Source organism: Oryctolagus cuniculus, chromosome 9 (assembly GCF_051225735.1).
Source record: "Oryctolagus cuniculus isolate XC-2025 breed Fujian yellow rabbit chromosome 9, ASM5122573v1, whole genome shotgun sequence".
Lineage (NCBI taxonomy): Eukaryota > Metazoa > Chordata > Mammalia > Lagomorpha > Leporidae > Oryctolagus > Oryctolagus cuniculus.
In genome coordinates, this window is record NC_142875.1 from 11,973,658 (window position 1) to 11,996,317 (window position 22,660).

The 22,660-nt window shown below is 45.8% G+C and overlaps 1 long non-coding RNA gene across 7 annotated transcripts in view; it reads right to left on the bottom strand.

Moving 5' to 3' along the window:
- Window positions 1-1,228: 1,228 nt before the first annotated feature.
- Window positions 1,229-22,660, bottom strand: part of LOC149124504 (uncharacterized) — a 58,770-nt gene continuing 37,338 nt past the window's right edge. For 2 of the 7 annotated variants that reach the window (XR_016212703.1, XR_016212704.1), the window contains exon 3: window positions 1,229-1,335. This is a non-coding gene — a long non-coding RNA (uncharacterized LOC149124504). Of the gene's footprint in view, window positions 1,336-19,502; window positions 20,711-22,660 lie in introns of those variants that run through there. The other 5 variants (XR_016212705.1, XR_016212706.1, XR_016212699.1 and 2 more) reach the window with 3 other exon arrangements.

Sequence of the window (22,660 nt, forward strand, 5' to 3'; positions counted from 1 at the left end):
AGAACTGGGGCCGGCATTGTGAAGTAGCAGAGTAAGCTACATCCCATACTGGAGTTCCAATTTTTTGAGTCCTGGCTACTCTGCTTCTGATCCAGTTTCCTGCAAATGCACCTTGCAGTTAGCCGATAATGGCCCACCTACCACCCCCATGGGAGACCCAGATGGAGTTTCTGGCTCCTGGTTTCAGTCTGGCACAGCCCTGCTATTGTGGGCATCCAGGGAACAAACCAGCATATAGAACATCGCTCTGTGTTTGTGTCTCTCTCTCCCTCTTTGTCCCTCTTCCTTTCAAATAAATAAATAGTTTTTAAAAGAAAAGAAAACCAGAGCTTGGCAGTAGTTAATGCAGTAAAAACAGATTTTATTCTGGAGCAATTACAATGGGAGCAAAGAGACCCCAGAATGGAACCAGGCTCCATTCCAAACACAGCAAGAATAAGCAGAGATTTGCAGCCAAAGATCAGGGTCAAGGCCAATGGATGGAAAATTACTAAAAGGAAACACCAGGGGCTGGGGTGGGGGATCCAGCTTAAACCAATCGAGCAGGATTCTTGCAAGACCAACCAGGGCCATCAGACATCACCGGGGAGATCGTCTGGGATGTGGACCCAGTCAGCTACCAAGGGTGATCAGATAGTGATCTCCTGACTGCAGGACTCTTGCTATGGCTGAGGTCCTGGGGACAATGCCCAAGGTCATGGTGAAATCAGTGGAGCCTGTCTAGCGCTCAGGCAGAGCCTTTGTCAGCAGGCTGGGCCCTTGAGGCTGGCAGGTGCAGCTATCCACATCACGGAGCCTCCCTCCCACATTTGGGAATCTCTGTCCCTGACACAGGAAAGGTCATAAACGGTAATAGTCCCGGTCTCCCTGTGGTCCTGCAGCGTAGACAGGAAGGCTCAGCCAAGGGAAGAGGATAATTGCCAGGATGGTGAGCCCGGAACAAGGGAGGAAAACAAGTAAGAAAGAATCCATGAGGGACAGTACCGGGGGGGGGGGGGGGGGGGCAGCAGGGAGGGCTCAGGGAGCAACAGAGTCCGTGAGGTGCCTGTCAATTGCTCAACCTTCTCTGCAGGGCAGTTTTCAAAACAGATTCCCCCTCCCCTCCTCACTCAGCAAAACAATTCCAAGGAGAGGAACACCCCAGGAGGCCCAAAACACTGAGGGCATCTTGCCTGTGATGTGAAATAAAAAGATAGGAAGTTAGTCTAGGATCACTGAGCTGGAGGTACCTGCAAACCACCCGCCACACATACACACACTCCATGTGTGATTCCATCCTCTGACTTCTCAGTCAAAATGCCTGCTTTCCCAGGATGCATCTGCTTCTTCCAGGACCTTGAGGGAAGAGACCATGAAAATATGGATATTGAGCTCCACAGTGGGACTTATGGAGAGACCATTAAAATTCCCTGGTGGCTTCCCACAGGTAGGGGCACCACCCCTTACTTCATAAGAGAAGACAAGGACTGTGGACCATGGCCGGAGGGACTGTTAAATGTCCTCTCTGTCTCCCTCCCCCAACCCCTTTTTCTTTTTGGGCAAACCTTCTGGCCCACTGTCTCCTCATGAGATATTTCTCTGCGTGGGGCAACCTATGCTCGGTTGTGTGTGTTCACTTTCTCACCTTCTAAATAAACTTTATTATGTTGTACACCTTACATATGCCTGCACTTAATATCTGCAAGAGCAGATAGCAACATCCCTGTTGATCCATCCAACCAGAGTTCAGGGTGCTTTGGACCTGTCTCTAACCTAGACTCTGGGAAGTCATTTATCTACAGCTGCCTCATCTGGCAGAGGAAGCCAAACTCCAGGATGCCTCCACGGCACACTTGTGCAAGGAGGAGCTCAGGAAGTTCAAGACACTGTGTGAAAGCAAACCAACCCCTTCCAAGTGAGGGGCTGCTTTGGGAAGGACCTACGCGGCCAGATTTCATAATTCTGCTCAGATTGTTTCAGGGTGCTGGCCTCTGGGCATGGGACTTCCAAGAGCTGCAGTTGATGGTTTACGTTTCTTTGGACCTCAAATCTAATTTCTTTCTAGCCAGTACCTGCATTCAGTTTCAATGTCGTGAACCAAGGGAGTCCTGAGAGAGTTAAGAGGCGGCTGGAGTTCCTTGGGATAGAGGTCAGCTTCTCCCATTCCCAAGGCAGGGAAGGATATGGGCACCAGTCTAAGGGGTTCTCTGTAGTGATGGTGGTGACACCAGGGGGCTGGCTCTGAGGACAGGCACCCTTGAAGGGCAGAGGGAGTCGCAGTGGCTAACCATTGGTTGGGTTCAGAACCCTCTAATAGGGTGGGTTGGGGGGAGAAGAGTTCCCCAGGGAAGGAAGGCATGTAGGCGGGCTCAACTCCCTTGGCTCCATGTTCTAGCAATGGTTCTGGAGTTTTCTGTGGAAGCTCAGTAGATAATCTGGGGGTGAAATAGCCCAGCCAAAACCTACTTGCAGATTTCAAAGAACTGCAAGAGTATTAGTTGCACAACACCACTCAAGGAGATCAAATGGGGCAGGAGGTGGATTTATACACTAAACCCTTCCCCACTTGTGTTTATTATAGTCGCCCCCAACACACGTGTTGAGCATAGATGGAGGATGAGGTTAAAGCAAGTCTCAGCAGCCCACTTTGCACCAGAGCTTTCTATTCCTGAAGACTGCTGCTTTGCATAACAAGCGTCCACATGGATTTTGTCAGCTGTGTGGCTCAGTTGCTTGGGGTCTCAGCACCGACTTTCCCTCCTGCAGAGTGGGGGGAATGACAGCATCTCCTTCCCGGGAATTTTAGCTCAATGCTTGCCATTTAGTAAACCCTCACCAGGGGCTCCCAGGTGCCCGTCTCTTACCTTTTCTTTATCTTGGGCACATTTCTCTCGGCTTTTGTCTTCCTTCCTGAACTCCGCTGGCCCCCAAGTCTGAACACACACAGAAAGTGCTCTGTGTCTGCTGGTCCATTTCTACCGCGAGTCAGTGGACACAGGGAGCCCCTTTCCCCTGAGAAAACCCACTGCTTGTTCCCTCTTCCTGCTCAGTCACCCAAGATCCTCTGCTTGTCTCTGCTGTATTCCCTTCATCCTACCAAACACACCTTTCTCTGCTTGCTCAGCGTCCTTCCAGTCAGAGTGGTCTCCCCATGGCAAAAGGCCCCTACCCTCCAAGGCTGCAGTCCTTTGGAGTAAACTTGTCTGCTTGCTCAGCACTGATCTGTCTCCACTTCAACAGCACTTGGTAAGTGTGAGCCGGTCACCTCCAGTCCTCCCCGGTGTCAGATAGTCAGACCCAGCAGGTGCCAGTCAAGCGCCCGGGGCCAAGCAGCTTCCATCTGAGAGTGTCCTGCAGTTGCTGAAGGCTACGTCTCCGGGTCAGGACATCTTTCCAGAATGCTCCATTGCCTGAGTTGCTGCTTGGGTTTTCCAAACAGCAGAAGCAGAGACCATGTGCAGAGCCTCACTCTCTCACTTCAGAGCTGCCCAGTGAGAAAATGAGCCCTCTCGGCAGTTCTGCTGTTGGGCCATGTAGTGCCCATGGCCCAGGCTGGGTGGATGGCAGTTTCTGGAGGGTAGGGGGTCATCAGTCACTGCAGGACAGGGGTGGGGACAAGCCAAACAGCCAGTCTCAAGATAACCTTCAAGGTCAAAGCTAGGTCAGAAGGAGGAAGTGAAACAGGTGAGTGGAGGATTCACTTTTGCCAGGCTCTTGCCTTGCATCTAGAGAAGCAAGAAGTCCCAAAGGGATGGGACAGCGCCACCTGTTCACGACTGTACCAGCGGCTCCCCATGGTGTGCCCAGTACCACTAGCAATTAGTATGTATTTGTTGAATGAATAAAAGACTGAAGGAAAAAATGCATCTGACCTCATTAGGTTCTTGTGCAGGTCAAATAAGATCATGTACGACTTGTAAACCACGTTTCTCTGCAAATAATCGCTAAAAATAAAGCAGTTGTTGTTGCTGCTTTCAGAGGTCTGAACTGTCGGCATGATTTATTACAAAAATTAAAATGAACCCTATTTATATTAGATATCATTTGTCAGGAAGAGAACATTTTTCGCAAATGATAAAAATGGAAGAAATTCCTTAGTTTGCAAGGTTCAAAATTTAAGTCATTTGCATATGATAATAAACATTTTATATTAAAGATATAAATACCATGTACCAAGAATTAACATTGAAATTCAAAGTATTTGCAAACTTTAGAATCAGCTTAGGGAAATAAAGGTGATAAATGTCTTACAAAGAAGAGCTTTGCCATGTTCCTTCTCCACTACACAAATGCACACACAAACACACCCCACACACTCAAAATAAGAAAATGCGTAAGCCATTGTTTGATGGTGCAAGCTAAGAAGCTACATTCTCCTTCCAGAATGGAGGGAGAAATTACTAGAAGCAGCAAATGAAGGCTAGAATGAGGCATCTCCTGGAACTTTTCAGAAACAAGGTATGCCACACTGTGATGGAGAAAGAATTTCTAGGTGGCTTGGGGTGCCCAAAAGTAACCATGACAAAATGTAGCTACAGCAAATTCAGCTGCTATCATAACCATGACACAAGGCAGGGAGGGCACTGAAATGGTTTCTTTAACTCCTAAGAAATGTTACCACGAGAGGAGTTTTGGGGTGAGAACCTGTCACCCTGTGTGCTGTGCAACACACAGTCTCCGGAAGAAACACTGCGCCAATGGTCACCAGGCAGGTGACAGCCGTAAAGGGGAGAAACCAAACCTTATCAGCCAGCGGAATCCCCATCAACTCGTGCCCACTCGGCGCTCAGCAAGCTGCTCAGGTGGCTGCTGTTCTCCACCAGGTACCTGGGGACCGGGAGAGCTCCCTCGATTTTTCCTCCTTCCTGTTATCAGGGACTTTCTCCCAGTGCAGGGTGCTCCCTGTGCAACCAGAGCAGCCCTCCAGCCTGGGAACCCAGGAAAGGGGCAGGGCTGCTTACTGACAGAGGAGCCAACTGCTCCCCTTCTGGAAGGAGAACTCCTCTTCTCCACCTCCTGCCCTAGGATCTAAGGTCTGGGGCTGTTCCCAGATCAAAGGGGCGGTGGTGGTGGGCTGGGGGGAAGGGCGGTGCATGTGACTGCCTCACTTCTGAGAGCTCGCTCACCAGCGCCCTGGCAAGGACACCATCTTGCCTGCCCTCTTTGGCAGCCAGGCCTTGCCAAGATCTCGGACCAAGCAGAGGCTCAGTTCAGAGCAGATGTAGATTTCTCTGCACGAGGCACTTGGGGCACGGTGCTTTCTGGTCCCTGGCATGCATTCTTGAAACCAGAGCAGGAGGTGTTCTGGAGCTGTAGGCAGTCCCAAAGCTACATGGATTGGGCACTCAACCCCTGGGAGCTGGTTGCTTAAAATGCCTTCTAGGAATGGAATGCAAACCACCAAGTGGAAGAGTTGCTTGGACAGAGCTCTGTAGAAGGCAGTGAGGGGCTGACTTCCTGTTGACAGAAGAATGGGCAACCACCGGACTAGTGGGGTGCCCCACACCTTATGGAAAGCCTTATGTTACTTTTAATTTAATTTGATCATGGCTACAGATAGTTTATAGTTGTTTGGAATAAAAAATACATGGAAAGCTCATGAGGCAATCAAGGAAACAAACATGGAAAAGGAAAGCATTTTGAATTATCTTGACTGTCAGGACTGAGGGGAAGTTATTCTGATTCAAGGTGAGTGTAGAACGCAGAGTTCAAGGTGAGTGGGAGAACGCAGAGTTCAAGGTGAGTGGAGAACGCAGAGTTCAAGGTGAGTGGAGAACGCAGAGTTCAAGGTGAGTGGGAGTACGCAGAGACCTTTGCGGGTATTCCAGTGGGACTTGGGGAACTGCCCTGTGACTCCTGAAGCTTATCCCCTTCTCACTGCTCCAGTCTCCTGGGGGCAGCCACCTCATCATCATTATCTTGCAGTGGTGACTGAGAAACACCCCTGGCCATGGGTGGAAGGAAAGAGAAATATGAGCAAGGGTCAGGAGACGATCACTAAGAATAGGGCTGGGGGTAGACATCCTGGTGCTGTGGTAAAGCCACGGCTTGGCTGCCCATATTCCCTATCATAGTGCCTGGGATCGAGTCCCACCTCTGCTTCTGATTTGGCTTCCTGCTAATCTAAACCCTGGGAGGGAGCGAGTGATGCTCCAAGTGCTTAGGTCCCTGCCACCCATGTGGGAGACCTTGATGGAGTTCCTGGCTTCAGCCGGGCCCAGCCCTGGCTGTTGGAGGCATTTGAGGGGTAATGCAGCAGATGGAAGACCTCTCTTTCTATCTCTCTATCTCCCTCTTTCCCCTCCCCGTCTCTCTCTCCCCCCACCTTCCCTTTTCTTTCTCCCTCTCTCTGTTGCTCTGTTATCATTTTTTTAAAAATAAACATTTAAATGGTTAAAAAGGAGATGAACAAGGGCTGGTGCCAGGGTGCCAACATCACATTTGGGCACCGGTTTGAGTCCGGCCGCTCGTATTCTGATCCAGCTCTCTGCTATGGCCTGGGAAAGCAGTGGAAGATGGCCCAAGTGCTTGGACCACTGCACCCATATGGGAGACTTGAAGAAGCTCTTGGCTCCTGGCTTCAGATCAGCTGAGCTCCAGCCATTGTGGCTATTTGGGGAGTGAACCAGAAGATGAAAGACCTTTCTCTCTGTTTCTTTCTCTAAAACTCTGCCTCTCATATAAAATAAAATAAAAAGCCTTTAAAATTGGCACAAAAAAAAAGTAAAAGGCTCCTTGGGAAGGGGTATCTGACCTATAGGATGGACCCCAACGCCTGAGTTCTCTTCTTTATGGCCTCAGCCAGAAGATCCCTGCTCCATCATGGATGGCCTTGTCCACTTGCTGTGTTTGACCCCACCGAGCTGGGACAGGACAGGCTATCCAAATAGATGGGGCCCATGCTTGTGAGTCGACCACGTTCAGTCTCCCCCAGATCTTGCAGATCCTTCCCTGTTGCACCTACTGGATGAGCAGACCTCAAAACAGCCCCCAGGGGACACAGCTCTGGGCACTCCCAGGCACCTCCCCTCTCTGCCAGGAATCTCAGCCACGGTGCTTGTGTGAATCTGCCGGGGCAGCCATAAGGTAAGTGCTAAGCACTGGGAGGCTTAAGCATTGTTCACAGTTCTAGGGTAGAAGTCCAAGACCCAGTTTTCAGCAGGCTTGGTCCTTCTGAAGGCTGTGAGGGAGGGATTGGCTGCAGGTCTCTCCCACTGGCTGTAGATCGCTGCCTTCCCTGTGTCTGTTCACATCCTCTTCCAAATTTCTTCTTCTCATAGGTACACCAGTCCGGTTAGGTTCAAACCCTACAAGATTCTGTCTCCAAATATTCTAAAGTAAGGTTAGGGCTACTTGAACACACAAATTTGGGGAAATGCCACAGTTAAGTCCACAATCTGCCCTGGATGTGTTGGCAGATTCACACCTGAGACCAAGAGACACCAGTTTCCTTCTGCAGCTGACTGTGGTGCAACACCCTTCCTGTCACTGGATGCAGGCACAGGACTTTTCTTAAGCTGCCACGCTGTAAGGGCAGGCGTTGCCCTAGCAGTTAGGATGCTCACACCCCACGTCAGAGTACTGGGGTTCAGTTCCCGGCTCTGGATCCTCACTCCAGTTTCCTGCTAATGCAGACGTTGTGCGGCAGCAGCGATCACTCAAGCAATTAGGTTTCCACCACTCACGTAGGAGACCTGGTCCTGGCTCCCAGCTTCATCCCAGTCCAGCCCCCAGCTGCTGAGAGCATTTGGGGAGTCAAGCAAGCAGACAGGAGTGCCTGTGCTCACTCACTCACTCACTCTTCTTCTACTCCTAAAAACAAATGGCCACGTTCCACCCAAGTTTGGAGACACTTCATTCTGAGGCCCAATTGCGTGGTCCCAACCTACAACAGATCAGCATCATCCAAGGCAGCAGGAGACGGAGTCTTCTTTTCCCCCAAGCAGCCAACTCACCAAAGTCATGTAAACACAAACTTCTTTCCATTAAAAATAAGGTGGATCCTCAATTGAAGAATGGAAAGCAGAATTTTTCTGATATAAAAAAAAATACCTGTAATACTCAGCTTGTTGGTAGTAACCTGGTCCAGCCCAGTTATTGAGGGAAAACATTGGCATGTCATGGACAACACAGGGTTCATCACGGAATCGTGGCCTCAGAAGGGAACTCAGAAGTCATCCTGCTCAGATCCTGCGTTCACCCCCATCCTAACTGCTGTAGCTTGATAGCACTTCTCATTGTCATCACTGGCTCCCCACGCTCCCCTCGTTCCTACTAGATCCCTGTCTCTGTAGACTGATGTCAAGAACAAAACTCTTCTTCCTGGGCTGGGTAGGCCAGATGGACTCCCGCAAGTCCAGAGATGGGCTTGCAACCTACGTTTCAAACTGTGAGCTTTTAAGCTTGAGGTATCTGCACCTCTTTGGAAGCTTGGGGTCAGGCCTAATTCCACTAAGCAGCTAGGTTTTTATCTACCTGAACGATTAGTGTCTGCCTACTATCTCATTTGAGAACAGAAAATATTCTGTTCCTGGGGCCGGCGACATGGCGTGGTGGTTTAAGCATCTCCCTGCAGTGCCAAAATCCCATGTGAGTACCAGTTTGAGTCCAGGCTGCTCCACTTCTGATTCACCTCCCTGCTGATGGCTTGGGAAAGCAGTGGAAGATGGCCCAAGTGCTTGGGCCCCTGTACCCACATGGGAGACCCAGAGGAAGCTCTTGGCTCCTGGCTTCGGATTGTCCCAGCTACAACCATTGTGCCCATCTGGGGAATGAACCAGAAGATGGAAGATGTGTCTCTATCTCTCCCTCTCTGTCTGTAACTCTGCCTCTCAAATAAATAGATAAACCTTTTCTAAAATATTCTGTTCCCAAGAGAAGAGTTTGAAAGAAACTGCAGGGGCCTGCACTATGGCACAAAGGGTAAAGCCACCACCTGCAGCACCGGCATCTCATATGGACACCAGTTCGAGTCCTGGCTGCTCCACTTCCCATCCAGCTCTCTGGTATGGCCTAGGAAAGCAGTAGAAGATGGCCCAAGTCCTTGGGCCCCTGCACCTGTATGGGAGACCCAGAAGTGAAGAAGTTCCTGGCTCCTGATTTTGGATTTGCCCAGCTTCCTGCTCTTTCCATTAATAAATGCAGATCTTCCAAATCCCCTCTGATTTGTGCCTGGCTATAACCAAGCCTGATATTTGAATGTTTATTAAAAATAAGCAACTCAGCCGGTGCCGCGGCTCACTAGGCTAATCCTCCACCTTGCGGTGCCAGCACACGGGGTTCTAGTCCCAGTCGGGGCGCTGGATTCTGTCCCGGTTGCGCCTCTTCCAGGCCAGCTCTCTGCTGTGGCCCGGGAGGGCAGTGGAGGATGGCCCAGGTGCTTGGGCCCTGCACCCCATGGGAGACCAAGAGAAGCACCTGGCTCCTGCCTTTGGATCGGCACGGTGTGCCGGCCGCAGCACGCCGGCAGCCGCGGCAGCCATTGGAGGGTGAACCAACGGCAAAGGAAGACCTTTCTCTCTGTCTCTCTCTCTCAGTGTCCACTCTGCCTGTCAAAAAAAATTTAAAAAAAGCAACTCAGAGATCTATTTATCCACTCTGTGTAATGATTCTATACTTAAAAAGCAAAAAGAATAATAAACACCGAATGGCACTATATCACTTATAGGCTAACCAAAGCACCATAAACTGAATCAAATCACAAGAAAACAAACACAAAACCAGGAATGTTTCATTTTGTTAAAAAAAAAAAAAAGAATGAACTAGTTTCAAAAAAATCGGTGTCACAAAAAATAAAGTTGGGCTGCAGAACTGTTCCAGATTAAAGAGATTCAGGGGGAATGATAACTAAATACCAGATATTATCCTAGACTGGCCAGAGAAGTAGGAAATAAAATTCTAGAGAGGACATATTTGCTCATTTGAGAATATTAGAATATGAATGAAATTATATCAATGTTAATTTTCTTCAAGTTGACAACTATATATTGGTTAGGAGAATGTCCTATGTTTCAAGGACCTAACCCTAAGACCTAAAACTATAAACATGTAGAATAAAACTTAAGCATAAATATTCACTAACTTGGATAAGGCACAAATGACAAACAAAAAAATAAATTAGACTTTGTCAAAATGTGAAACTTAGACTCCAAAGGAAAAAAATCAAGAAAGTTAAAAAAAAGAGTATGAGAACATAAGTATGCAAATCCTATGATATAGCATTTAAATCCCAAATACATAAACAACTCAACAAGAAAAATAAGTCCATTCTTAAATGACAAGGAATATAATTAAACATTTGTCTAAAGCTGATAGCACATAGCCAATCAGCACATGAGAAGATGTGCAATACCCTTAGTCATCATGAAAATATGTCTCCGAACCATGAAGAGGCACCACTTCCCAGCCTTGATCAGAGACTCAGTAACCAAGGGTGGGGGAGGCTGATCAGAAAGGGGACTGCCGTAGCTTCCAGGAGGTGGGTGAAACAGCCTGACTGCTCTGCAGAATAGTTGAGCAGCTCTTCAGGAAGTTACACACAGAGTTCCCATATGACCCAGTAATGCCACTCTCCAGGATACACTCCAGAGAACTGAGAACACATGTCCACACCAAAAACATGGATAACAACACGGAGCCCAAAATTGTAGCCAGAAAGTGGACAGAAACCAAGCATCTACTGACAAATGAATGGACAAATACAATTTGGCAATAGTATATAGACGAATACATCTATATACTATTGTCCGTCAATACAAAGAGGAAGTACTGAAACGGGCTACACCATGAACGCAGCTTGAAAACTCTGTGCTGAGAGCAGCCAGACATGAAAGACCACACAGTGCACGAGCCCATTCATATGAAATGTCCAAAATAGGCAAATCCTCAAAAAGAGTTTATTAGAGACTGCCCGAGACTGGGAGGAATATGGAATGAGGAGTGACTGCTAATGGGTGTGGAGCTTCTTTTTAGGGTGATGAGAATGTTCTGGAACTAAGGAGTGGTGATGATTATACAAGTCTGTGAACATACTAAAAGCCACCAAAGTATACCCTCTAACAGGTGAATTATGAGACATGTGTACTGTATCTCAGGAAAGCCATCCTAAAAGACAGAGCATGCCCATGTTCTTAAGTCATATCTCAAATAAGTCTGAAATATTATCAAGTAAAGGGACATCAAGTCCTAACTTACTCACACATGGTTCAAAATAAGAAATGTTAAGTATATACATAGAGAGAGCAAATGAGAAATAAATGGAGCAAAATGTTAACAGTTGATGCATCCAAATTAAGAATATGTGAGAGCGCCCTCTGTTATTCTTGAATTTTTCCATGAGTTTGAATCTCTTTCCAAATACAATGTTTTAAAAATTCTGAAATAAATCCATTTTTTAAAACTTCACAGTAAAAGCTGTTGTGGATGTAGCTGAAACATCACTTTAGTTCAACGACACAAACTTTCCATGGCAGTTCTAGACAGAGTCCCTTCCCTGGACCTGACAGCTGAGTTCAAGGTTGGAAACCCAGAGACTATAACATTGTCTGCTCTTCTAAAATGTCAACTAGTTAAAGAGAAGGATTCATGAGAATTCTCTGTGTTACCCACTTAGAGCCAGGTACATCTAATGTGCTGTTTCTACTTCACATGGAGTCAGGGCGGGGGGAGAGAAAGCACATGGGCAGTGCAGGTGCATAGCTCATCATGCCCTTCCTAATTTCTAGTCCAGCCTCTGTTTCCAACAGTTGATTTGTCACCAGCAGAAACCCTAACTGTAAAAGCTTGGGCAGAAGTGTTCCAGGAGAAGGAGAGAAGAGGGCGTTCAGCTGTTTTCTGGAGACAAGGTGTTCATGCAGTATCGCTGTCTGGGTGATGCACTATTGACAGTTGACGTTAGCCCTTAACTCTGCATCAGGCAGGAGGCTCTCAACAGTGCTGACCAACCTCAAAGCAAGTAGAGACCCAAGAAGAAGTGCTTGGGAAATGGAACCTCTTGGGCACTCTTCATTTGTATGCTGGTGATTAACTTTGCCCAACATTTCTTCTCAGGATGGCTGGCTGATCACGTTTAAAGGAAGGCTTCCACGAAATGTCTTGGGAGCATACAATTTCCATGCATATTTTATGGCATTCCATCACAGCTTCCCATGATGTAATTCTCAGAAGACTGAAAGCAGATACTTGATTCTTCTCTTGTTATTGGGTCACCAAAGTGATAGAATCTTCGTGAATATGTATATCTTTCCAAGTTCTGAGCGACATGAAATGTAAACAATTTAGCTTTGTATCCAGCTGTGGAGGATAGGTAACTAGATATTGGCAGAGCGGAGACAAAGGTTAAGTATCGGGTACCACAGTTTGCCTATCTTTCCAGATCTGAGCACTAAGCAACAAAACAGTATAATGATTATTTCAACTTGGCTTAGCTAGAGGTTTGGAGCATGAGAAATAGAGACAGAGCGGGAAAGTGTCACTTAGAGCAGGATCGATACACATAGCCCACAGGGCCAAACCCTGCCTGCAGCCTATGGCTGTACAGGCTGCAGATTGAGTGGTTTTCACACTTGAACCAGTTATAAAACAAGCAAAGAAGACTATCCAGCTGAGATCTTATATGGACAGGGAAGAAGAAAATTTTGTGTCTACTGCTTTCCAGGAAAGGAAAAATATCCCAACCTCTGAGATAGAGTAGCGTGGGATAAGGATACAACCCGAATTCCCTCTGCTACATAAGAAGCTGATGTATCCCATTTCCAAAGTGAAAAACAGAAGCAACTCAAAGAGATTAGAAGAAAAGACCAATAGGACAGAGGTATACATGAGGGTACTTCAAAAAAATTGTGGAGAGACATGTGTTGTGGCTCAGCAGTTAAGCCACTAGCCTGGGACACTTGCATTCCATACTGGAGTTTCACTTCAAGACCTAGTTCCCCTCTTCTGACTCACCTTCCTGCTAATGTACCTGGGAAGGCAGCAGAGGATGGCCCAAGTGCTTAGGTTCCTGTCGCCCACATGGGAGACCTGGCTAGAGTTCCTGGCACCTGGTGACAGTCATTAGCCTTTGACCCTGTTGCACTTGTCATATTGACAGTTGGTTCAGGGGTATAGCTCAGTGGTAGAGCATTTGACTGCAAATTGACAGTTGGTAAATTGCAGATAAAAAATGTTTCCTCACTTTGGAACACACTAAAAGAATCTTGCTCAGCCCACCCCACAAGTAGCTGTCATATATTCCTTGCAGATCCTGGTAGTAGTGACTCTAAGAGAAAGCAACTCCTTGTACCTGGTTGAGATGCAGGAGCAATCCCTCCTGGGAATCTCCTCAGGCCAGGAGAGTTGGGTCTACAGCCAACTCTATGTACGTAGTTGCTCTCGTCTCCCAAAGGTCAAAAGATTACATCCTGGGCGAGGTACCTAGGTTAGCTCCAAAGGGGGAGATGGGAATTTTCATCTTCTTGGTTGGTAAAGTAAAAGCTGAATCTCTTAGAGCTCGCAGGTGCCTGGGGAGATGTGGTTTACACAGAAAGGGCCAGAGTTAGGTTCCTGCCCTTTCTGTTTCCAAGCGGAGTCTTTCAGGAAGAGAGGCAGCTGCCTCCTTCCTCCTGATAACAGAGACAAGGGACTTTTGCTGGCCCATCACCTATGGGGTGTCCACTACTAAGGCAGGAAAAATCCCCATTGGCTCTTACATGTCAGCCAAGGAAAGCTCTAGGCAAGCGAGTACATTTTTAATGTACTGAGCTATGACGCAAAACCTTGTCCCTGACCTAGAACATCTCATGTGCACATTCAGGTCAAAATTATGTAGCAAAGATGAATATTAGAAACCCAACTAAGATGAATCTTAATAAAGAATGGGATGGGAGAGGGAGTAGGAGATGGGATGATTTGCAGGTGGGAGGGTGGTTATGAGGGGAAGAACTGCTATAATCCAAAAGCTGTACTTTTGAAATTTATATTTATTAAATAAAAGTTTTCTATTAAAAAAAAAGAAACCCAACTAAGGCCTTCTAATGGTTTCCATTTTGGTCAATGTCCAATATAATGTGTACAACAAGTGCCTTCTACCTCTTGCTACCAACTTAGATGTTTATTTAGTGGGAAAGCCCAAAGCAAGAATAATTGCAAAACATAATAGACCAAAAAGGCTCCTATCCCACTTTAATGAATCTATTTATTTTGGGAGGCCAGCGTTGTGACAAAGCAAGTTAAGCCACCACCCACAGTGCTGGGTGTAAATATAAGAAGACAGTGGATGGAAGACCTCTGTCTTCCTTTCTCTCTCTCTCTCTCTCTTCTTTCTAACTCTGCCTTGCAGATAAATAAAATAAATCTTTTAAAAACAATCTTTTTTTCCTCTAAATGTCCAAGATTTCAAACATGAAGGTTAATACCATATCAATAATCTTAAATGTAATTGATTTTTTTAAAAAAGCCTTTTGTTTGTTAAATATTTGCACTATGGAATGTTCCAGACCTCCCCAGTCAGGTAGGAAGGGCCAGACCTACAGAGAACCATAAAAATAGAGAACATGGAAGCTGAACACCAATTGAAAAAATGTTCTCAACTAGTGCTCTGAAAATGTGAGCTTAGTTTTACTTTTTTAATCAGTGCTTTCTTTTCTCTGGGGGAAACTGGAAACCAATAGTAAATAAGTACATAAACACTACCTAAATGTACTCTGTACCTCTCCAAAAAGAAAAGAAAAAAACAAAAATCATGAAACACAGAACAATGGGTTCCTTAGTATTGGCAGAAAACACTTTAAGGACAGCCATGAGGCCTTCATGTGTTTTTTCAAACTGATGCTATCTTGAGTCCCTATCATGTTTCCCAAGCCTAAGGCAATCAGGAGCCAAAGCCCACAATCCCTGGTGAGTATTCTGTGCCCTTGAACCTTCCCACCAAAGTCCATAGATGAAAGCGGCTTCCTTATTCCAAAGACAAATAGGATCTTTCTGAAACTGAAATCAATTCTTAAACTCTTCCTTCCTGAACCTTTCCCTGAATTAGCAACCACCATAACTTTTTGAGACCCAGCTCTATGTCCGGCCTTATTGACTATGCTATTTCTAATCCTCATAACAACTGGATGAAATGGTTGTCAATTTACTTGTTTTCTAGATGAGAGAACTCGGTAAATAATTCCCACAAAGACACCCATGAGTAAAAGAAGGAGCCAAGATTAGACAAACGGGACAAGTCCAAAGCCTAGACTCTTCCTTTACATATCTCTTTTGTTCAGAAGTTATATTGTTAGAACACAGTGCCAGATAAACCAAGTAAGAAACTTAGTAGCTTCATGTTGTCTATTTGTTCACTTTTTAGGATAATCAATTGGTGAAACATCAATAATACAGGAATCCAAAAGTTTTGCAGTTCTAACGTAGACCAACAACTACTTGACAAAACAACACTGCAGAGGAAGAACAGTGGAGCAAAAGATGGTGGAAGGCCAGTGGGATATCCGTATGGAAGACAGGGAATCTGCTTCCATTCCTCACATCACCCAGAAAGATCTTTCACAAGTGGATCTACATGTAGAAAGCAAAACAACTTATTTGTGAAAGATAACATAACAGAGAATATATTTATTGCCTTGGGGAAGTAAAACTTTTCTGAAATAGGACACAAAATATGCTAATGTTAAAATGAAAGGTTTATCAATAAAAACACAAACATTTGCAAATTTTCAAAATTTGAGCAGGCTCTTCAAAAAAGAATATTCAAATGGCCAATAAACATATTAAAAGGAGTTTAAATACCTTAGTGACCAAAGAAAATGCAATATAATACCAAGGTATACCAGCTAGAAGAGCTGAAATTTAATAGGGTCACAATATTGGAAGATGACAAAGAAGTGGAGCTACTTGGATACATAGAATACTAATATACTAATAAGAGTGTAAATTAGTACAATCTTCTTGGGAAAATGTCCACTAATGGTGCGTCTCTTCAAATGACGCATTCCTGAGATCTATCCCACAGAAATAATGGACTTGGACATTTATATGAATATGTACATGAGAATTACAAGAAACACATGTACACAAATGTTCATCTCAAAGTTCATGAAAACCAAACTCTGAAGCCCAAGTGTCTGCCAACTACAGAGCAGGGGAATAAGCTGTGGTATAAATACTACACAGCTACGAGAATGAATGTCCCACATAACATGACTGTGTTTCATAAAAGCAAATCTTCAGCAAAAACCAAATGCCATAATATTGTAGAGTCCATTTAGGTAAAGTTTAAAAACAACGAAAATACTTTGTGGAAATGGAACCAAGATTTCGGTTGCCTTTAGAGAACAGAATGAGGCCAGACTCAGAGGAAACTTCTAGAATGGAGGGAGTGTTCTGGGGTTTACTTGCTGGGCGGACCTTCTCCCAGCTGTGCATTTACAACTTGTGCACTTTTGCCAGGGTGCTACTCTTCAGAAGAGGCTGATTAAAAATAAGAGAGAAAATAGCTAGAGAGATAAATGTTATAAATAGAAAGGGGGAGGGGATGAGAAAGGGTAGGAGGAGACAAAGCCAGAGGAAGAATAAGGACACAGCCAGCTCTGGGGACCAGGAGGACAGTGAGGAGACAGGAAGAACTAACACTGTTTCAGGAGCAAAAATAAAATGAAACGCTCAAAAAGGTTGTTGTTAAAGTTGACAGATAAGTGTTTCTGGAAACACAGGAGGAGGAGGAGCAAACCAATCCAGGAAGTAAGGGATGGATGCATGGCTGAGTGAATCAACATTTGATGCAGGCTTAACCCATGTCCGACACTATTAATGGGGAGCTTCCAGGAAAAAAGAAAAGAAAGCAGAAGACGAGAGCAGTGTCGTGTTTCTGAGATGGCCAGGCAGCAGGCTGAATCCAGGAGGCCTCAAGTGTTTATCACATACACAGCCAGAGTGTCAAACTTGTTACTCACGTAAGGGGAAACCAATCCGATCTGTAAAGAGGCACAAGAGAGGCCAGTCGTCTCTTAGCTCGGAGCAAACTCCTCTCAGAAGGGTTGCATTCGCTAAGGCAGCCATAACGAAGCACCACAAACTGTGTGGCTTAAAACAATAAAACTATATTTTTCTATATCAAGGTATCAGCAGGGCAGTGCTCTCTCTGACAGCTCCGGGAGGAAGTTTCTGTTGCCTGTTCCAGCTGCTGCCATTTGCCAGCAACCGTTGGTATTTCTTCGCTTGTAGATGCCACTCCAAGCTCACGGCCATCATGTCCCTGTGTGTCTTCACATGACTGTCTTCTTATAGTTACATCAATCCTATTGGGTTAAGGACTCCCCCTAATCCACTATGACCTCATCTTAACTAATTACATCTGCAATTCCCCTCTTCCCATTCTAAGACACTGGGGGATAGGACTTCAACTTATCTTTTTAAGGGGGAAAAACTCAACCCCTAACAAGGGTACATACAGGGTTGCAACAACTAGTAACCAAATCTCTTAGGAGAAGGTGTGCATAGGTTGTTTTCCTGATGCATGCTGAACTGTGTTCTCAGGTCCTTTCACCCCAACATATGTTCCAGTAGCTAAAGAGCTAGGACCCAGTGCATCCAGGAAGTAGATAAGACTACTGAACGACAACCCAATTGTATGTACTCTTGTGCTCCAGCTGCTATGACTGCTCCACAAATGATCCCAAAACTTCACGCTGTAAAATTACCACTCAGGAGGCTCACAGATCAAAATAGTATGTATTGCTGTGTTTCTTCTGTACTCTCAGGTGTTGCACTGAAGGCAAGGGCCTTAGTCATCTCACCCTGCTCCTGTCCTGTGTGGCATCTTTTCTACCGCACACTATTTATTGCTGCAGTCACGAAGTCCAGCCCAGCTTCAAGGGAAGGAGAGAGAGGCCCCAACTCTCAGTGGCAGTGACACGGTCTCCAAGGGCACGTGGGCCCAGAAACATGACTTTGGCTGCTTTTGGAAAAGGCTATCTACCACCTTTCAATAAGGTAGCACTGAGGAATCCGACTTGTTCAACAGACACAATAGCCTCAGCTGAATGGATTACAGAATCCAAAGAGCTGAATGCCAAGACTAATACATACAGGACAAGATTTCAGAACTTCCTACAGCCTTGCCTTGGTCAAGTTTCTGCTGACTACATTATTTCAAAGCAGTAGTCATTTCCTTAGGTGTTGGATTACAAAGCAGTGAGCAGTAGAGCTCAGTAAGCACTCTCTGAACCCATTTGAATTGGAAATCTGTGTTTAGGGAAGAAATTTCTTTGAGGCATATTGAAGTGTTAAAAAGGAAAACCTCCCTTTGTTTCTTGAGATCTCACTTTAATGATAGTGATTTACTGAGTAATATGATACATACTAATTTAAAACAAAATAGATCCCGAGAACCTGTTGGTGTTGACAAAAGAATAAGGCAAAACATCACGACTTTCCAACAGGCATTCCAGTGCTTCTCTATTCAGATACCTTGAAGAAGAATACATTACCCACTCACAAGATAGCAGCGTTTTAAAGATATTTTGTTGCTTTAGACAGGAATGCTCTTAACTTGAGGTTCTCTTTTTATAAAATGGAAAGTTTTTGTTTACAACATTAACAGGAACAAAATGTTCCTTCGTAAAGTTCAAGGAAAAGGGCAAAAAGAACATTCAGGAAACAACGGAAAACTATCCTGAACATAAGGCATAGGAGCTGATACAGGCAGTCACAGAGAGAGCCTGACAGACAGTCAACAGAACACTAGGGAGTCGCAGACCCACACACAACAGAACACCAGGGAGCCACAGACCCACACACAACAGAACACTAGGGAGTCGCAGACCCACACACAACAGAACACCAGGGAGCCACAGACCCACACACAACAGAACACCAGGGAGCCGCAGACCCACACACAACAGAACACCAGGGAGCCGCAGACCCACACACAACAGAACACCAGGGAGCCACAGACCCACACACAGCAGAACACCAGGGAGCCGCAGACCCACACACAACAGAACACCAGGGAGCCGCAGACCCACATGGAAAACCAACGAGAAAGAGAGGAGGACCTTGTGAAAGAAAACAATGTATTTCTACAGGGACAAAGTACAGCAAGAAGGCGGCTTTGGGTATAACTTAGAGCCTCCAAGATTCTGGGAAAGAGAGTAGGGCGGGAAACCATACATGACAAGGGAAGGCTGACCCAAGAGGGATGGAGCAGGAATCAAGATGGGGTGGGGGCAGGGGGTTGGAGGGATTTCAGAGACAGAATTGACAGAATCCAGTGACAAGGAAAGAGAAGTAAAAACTAGCTTTCTGCTGGAAGAACTGAGTGGGATGTGGTATGTACACTGATCCTGGGAGCCCCAGAAGAGGAGACTGAGGAAGGGGTACCAGACAGTCCATTTGGACAATGTTCTCTTGAGTGGTACTACCATTGACCATACCTAATGGAGAAGCAGCTGAGCTGTTAACTACGTGCATGTGGCTCTCAGAAGAGAGGTCTGTGCTCCCTACATGTTTGGTGATACCAACTACATAGAACAAAACCTTGTGTTTTTTTTTTTAAGATTCGTTTATTTATTTGAAAAGCATAGTAACAGAGAGGTCCATCTGCTCATTCACTCCCTAGGGCCACAATGGCCAGAGCTAGGACGGCTGAAACCAGGAGCCAGGAATCAACTCCCACTGCTTTTCCAGGAGCATCAGCACCAGAAGTGGAGCAGCCAGTACTCAAACAGCACTCCTGTGAGATACCAGCGTTTCAAGTGGCGGCTTAACCCGCACACCGCAACACCAGGCCCCAAAGCCCCGTGTTTAAGAAAACTACGATGGCAGAGGGGGTTGTACACAAGCCTCTACGAAAAGCCAAAGTGACTGTAAAACGTTTCAATTCTTCATTTTCTGTTTCTCTTTGGTGGAGGCCACTGATTCACATTTTAGAGAGAGAGAGAGAGAGAGAGAGAGAGAGAGAGAGAGAGAAAAGAAAAACTGTGACCTAGGGATCAACTCTGAAGCAAAGTCAGTCTCCAAGGGTTTGCAGTGAAGGCTCCAGGGGACAATCCACAGTGATCACTTAGCCCAGCTGCGACTCTGTAATTGCTCATTTATGGAGTTGTAATACCATCAGAGCAGACACAGGCAAAATACAGTTTTCCACCAGGTTCTCCTAGGATGCATAATATGACTGACGATTTGATTTTTCTCAGTATTTTTACAGGTTCATTAAGCTTTTAAAAACATAAATACGAAAAGGCAGGGTTTTGTTATTTGTTTTCTTAAGTAATGAAAATCTTGTAGGTGCAATTTATATTGCATAGCCTCTGCACTGAAAACAAACACCTTAAATTAGTTTTGTGTGAAATATGACAGAGTACCTGCTAACAGTGAACATTCAATCACATGTCACAACAATAATTGGTACAAATTACATTTCACATTACCTCTCCTTATGCCACTACAAGTACCCGTTTTATTCCAGATGCAGTCAATCAATGCATCGCTCACTAACTCAATTACAAAGCTCACGTAACAAAATCAAAAGCAACTGGGATTTTCATTATTTTTCTGACTCCAGTTTAGCAGAATCCTCTAATACATGTAGACTGTGCATCTTTGTTTGCCATCAAGATAAGTCACCAACTAAGTCTGGAATCAGGCTCTAAGAACAAAACAGGAAGATTTCCACACTGCTCAGAACAATCACATGAACAGCGCGATGAAGCCATCTTTCTCCTGCCATTTCCATATCGCAGATCCGACAGATGACCTTCAAAGGAAAATCAAGAATTAGTTTCAGAGAACCTGCCATGACTTCCTGTTGACTAACCCCAAATAAGCACTGCCTCTCTCTAAGCTTGCATAAGGATAGAAGTGACGAGCAAATAGCAAAGACCAGAGCAAGATGACCCACTTCTCTGGGCCAGGGGTCACCTAGGCTGAATGCGCAAGTTCATACCAACTTGACTTATGAAAGGGGGTGGGGGAACAAAAAAGCAAATTGTTTTGTTTAAGGAAAATTTCACCAGATTTTAATTCCCTTCCACAGATGCTTCCTTTTTTCACGCTAACATCGCATCAGGGCAGCCATCATGTGTCCCAGAACAGAGGCTATCCTGTTTCCCACTGGCCCTGTACATCAAATCAAGGAGTAAAAGCAAATAATAAATAGGACCATATTGAGGAACGTGGAGTCTTACCCAGGTCTCAGCCCCTACGTAGCTGCCCTGGTCTCCTCCAGTGACCTAAGCCTGTCACTAGAAACTCTCTCTCACCCACCTTGCTCCACAATACTGGATCACATCTCTGCCTTGCAAGGGCCTGGGTCACCCCCTCCGACTGGACAAGACCCTTGTGTTTAGGGAAAAGCTGAGTGCAGAACAGTGTGTGCAGGATGATAAATTTTCATTTAAAAAAATTTTTTAAGAAACTTGAAAAACTATACAAGTGGATATGTCTAATTAAGTTGGATAGTTGGGGCTAGTGCCGTGGCTCACTTGGTTAATCCTCCGCCTGCGGCACCGGCATCCCATATGGGCGCCAGGTTCAAGTCCCGGCTGCTCCTCTTCCAGTCCTGCTCTCTGCTGTGGCCCGGGAAGGCAGTGGTGGATGGCCCGGGTGCTTGGGCCCTGCACCCACATGGGAGACCAGGAGGAATAACCTGGCTCCTGGCTTCGGATTGCCGGCCGTAGTGGCCATTTGGGGAGTTGAACCAATGGAAGGAAGATCTTTCTCTCTGTCTCTCTCTCTCTCTCACTGTCTAACTCTATCTGTCAGATAGATAGATAAATAATAAGTTACAGGATGGAGTTGGCATTGTGGCACAGTGGGTTAGGCCACCGCTGCCCCAGCCTGCTGGCCCCTGTATTCCTTCTTTACTTCTCATTTGCTATGGTCCTCTGTTCTCCTTTGTATTGCAAAATGTCCTTAAAATTAAGGTAGGCCTTAGGTTAGGAGCTAGGTGAGACTATCCACACACACAAAAAGACATGAATGCCTATTATAATCCTACCTCAAGTCCAGCTCCTGGTGGACACTCTCGGTTGAATAAGCAAAGAGTGAATCCAGTAATGGATGAGTCGCAGCAGCCCCTAGCCCTAGGGAAAGCCTGCCCCAGCATTCACCACTCTTCAGTGTCGTCTGTTTCCTCTGGACATGTATGTCATGGAGGAGATAACACGGGTCTCAGGGATTCCTGAAAACCTCCATATTTTCACAGCTGACAACAGAGTTTCCCTGACACCTGTTGAATACCTTAGACCTTCTACTGAGGATCTAAAGAGGTGGTGATTCAGGAAGGGCCATGCAATGAGAGCTCAGGGTCTACAGCTCTCTGGGGCTGCCTGAAACACGATTTCCCAGTGTTCTATGGGTGCCTTGGATTCATCTACCAACAACTAACTCATTGTTCTTCCAACCACTGGATACGAGCTATCTTTTCTTCTTTCCACATGAGAATTTGTAGGGGTTCCTTGGTCCCACTAGCTACCAAATGTACATTAGAAGATTAATATCCTAGGAGGAGGCCAATGATAGCTGAGGAAGAAGGAAGCCCACTGCTGGGCCAGGGGTCCAGCCATCAAAGGGCTTCCCCAGCTCCAGTTGCCATGGAAAACCATCTAATGAAAAACACTTGCATCCTGAACTCATCACCAGAGAGTAATTAGAATGTAAGTAATGACAATATGTCAGTGATAGAATTTTTCCTAGCACAAGGAGT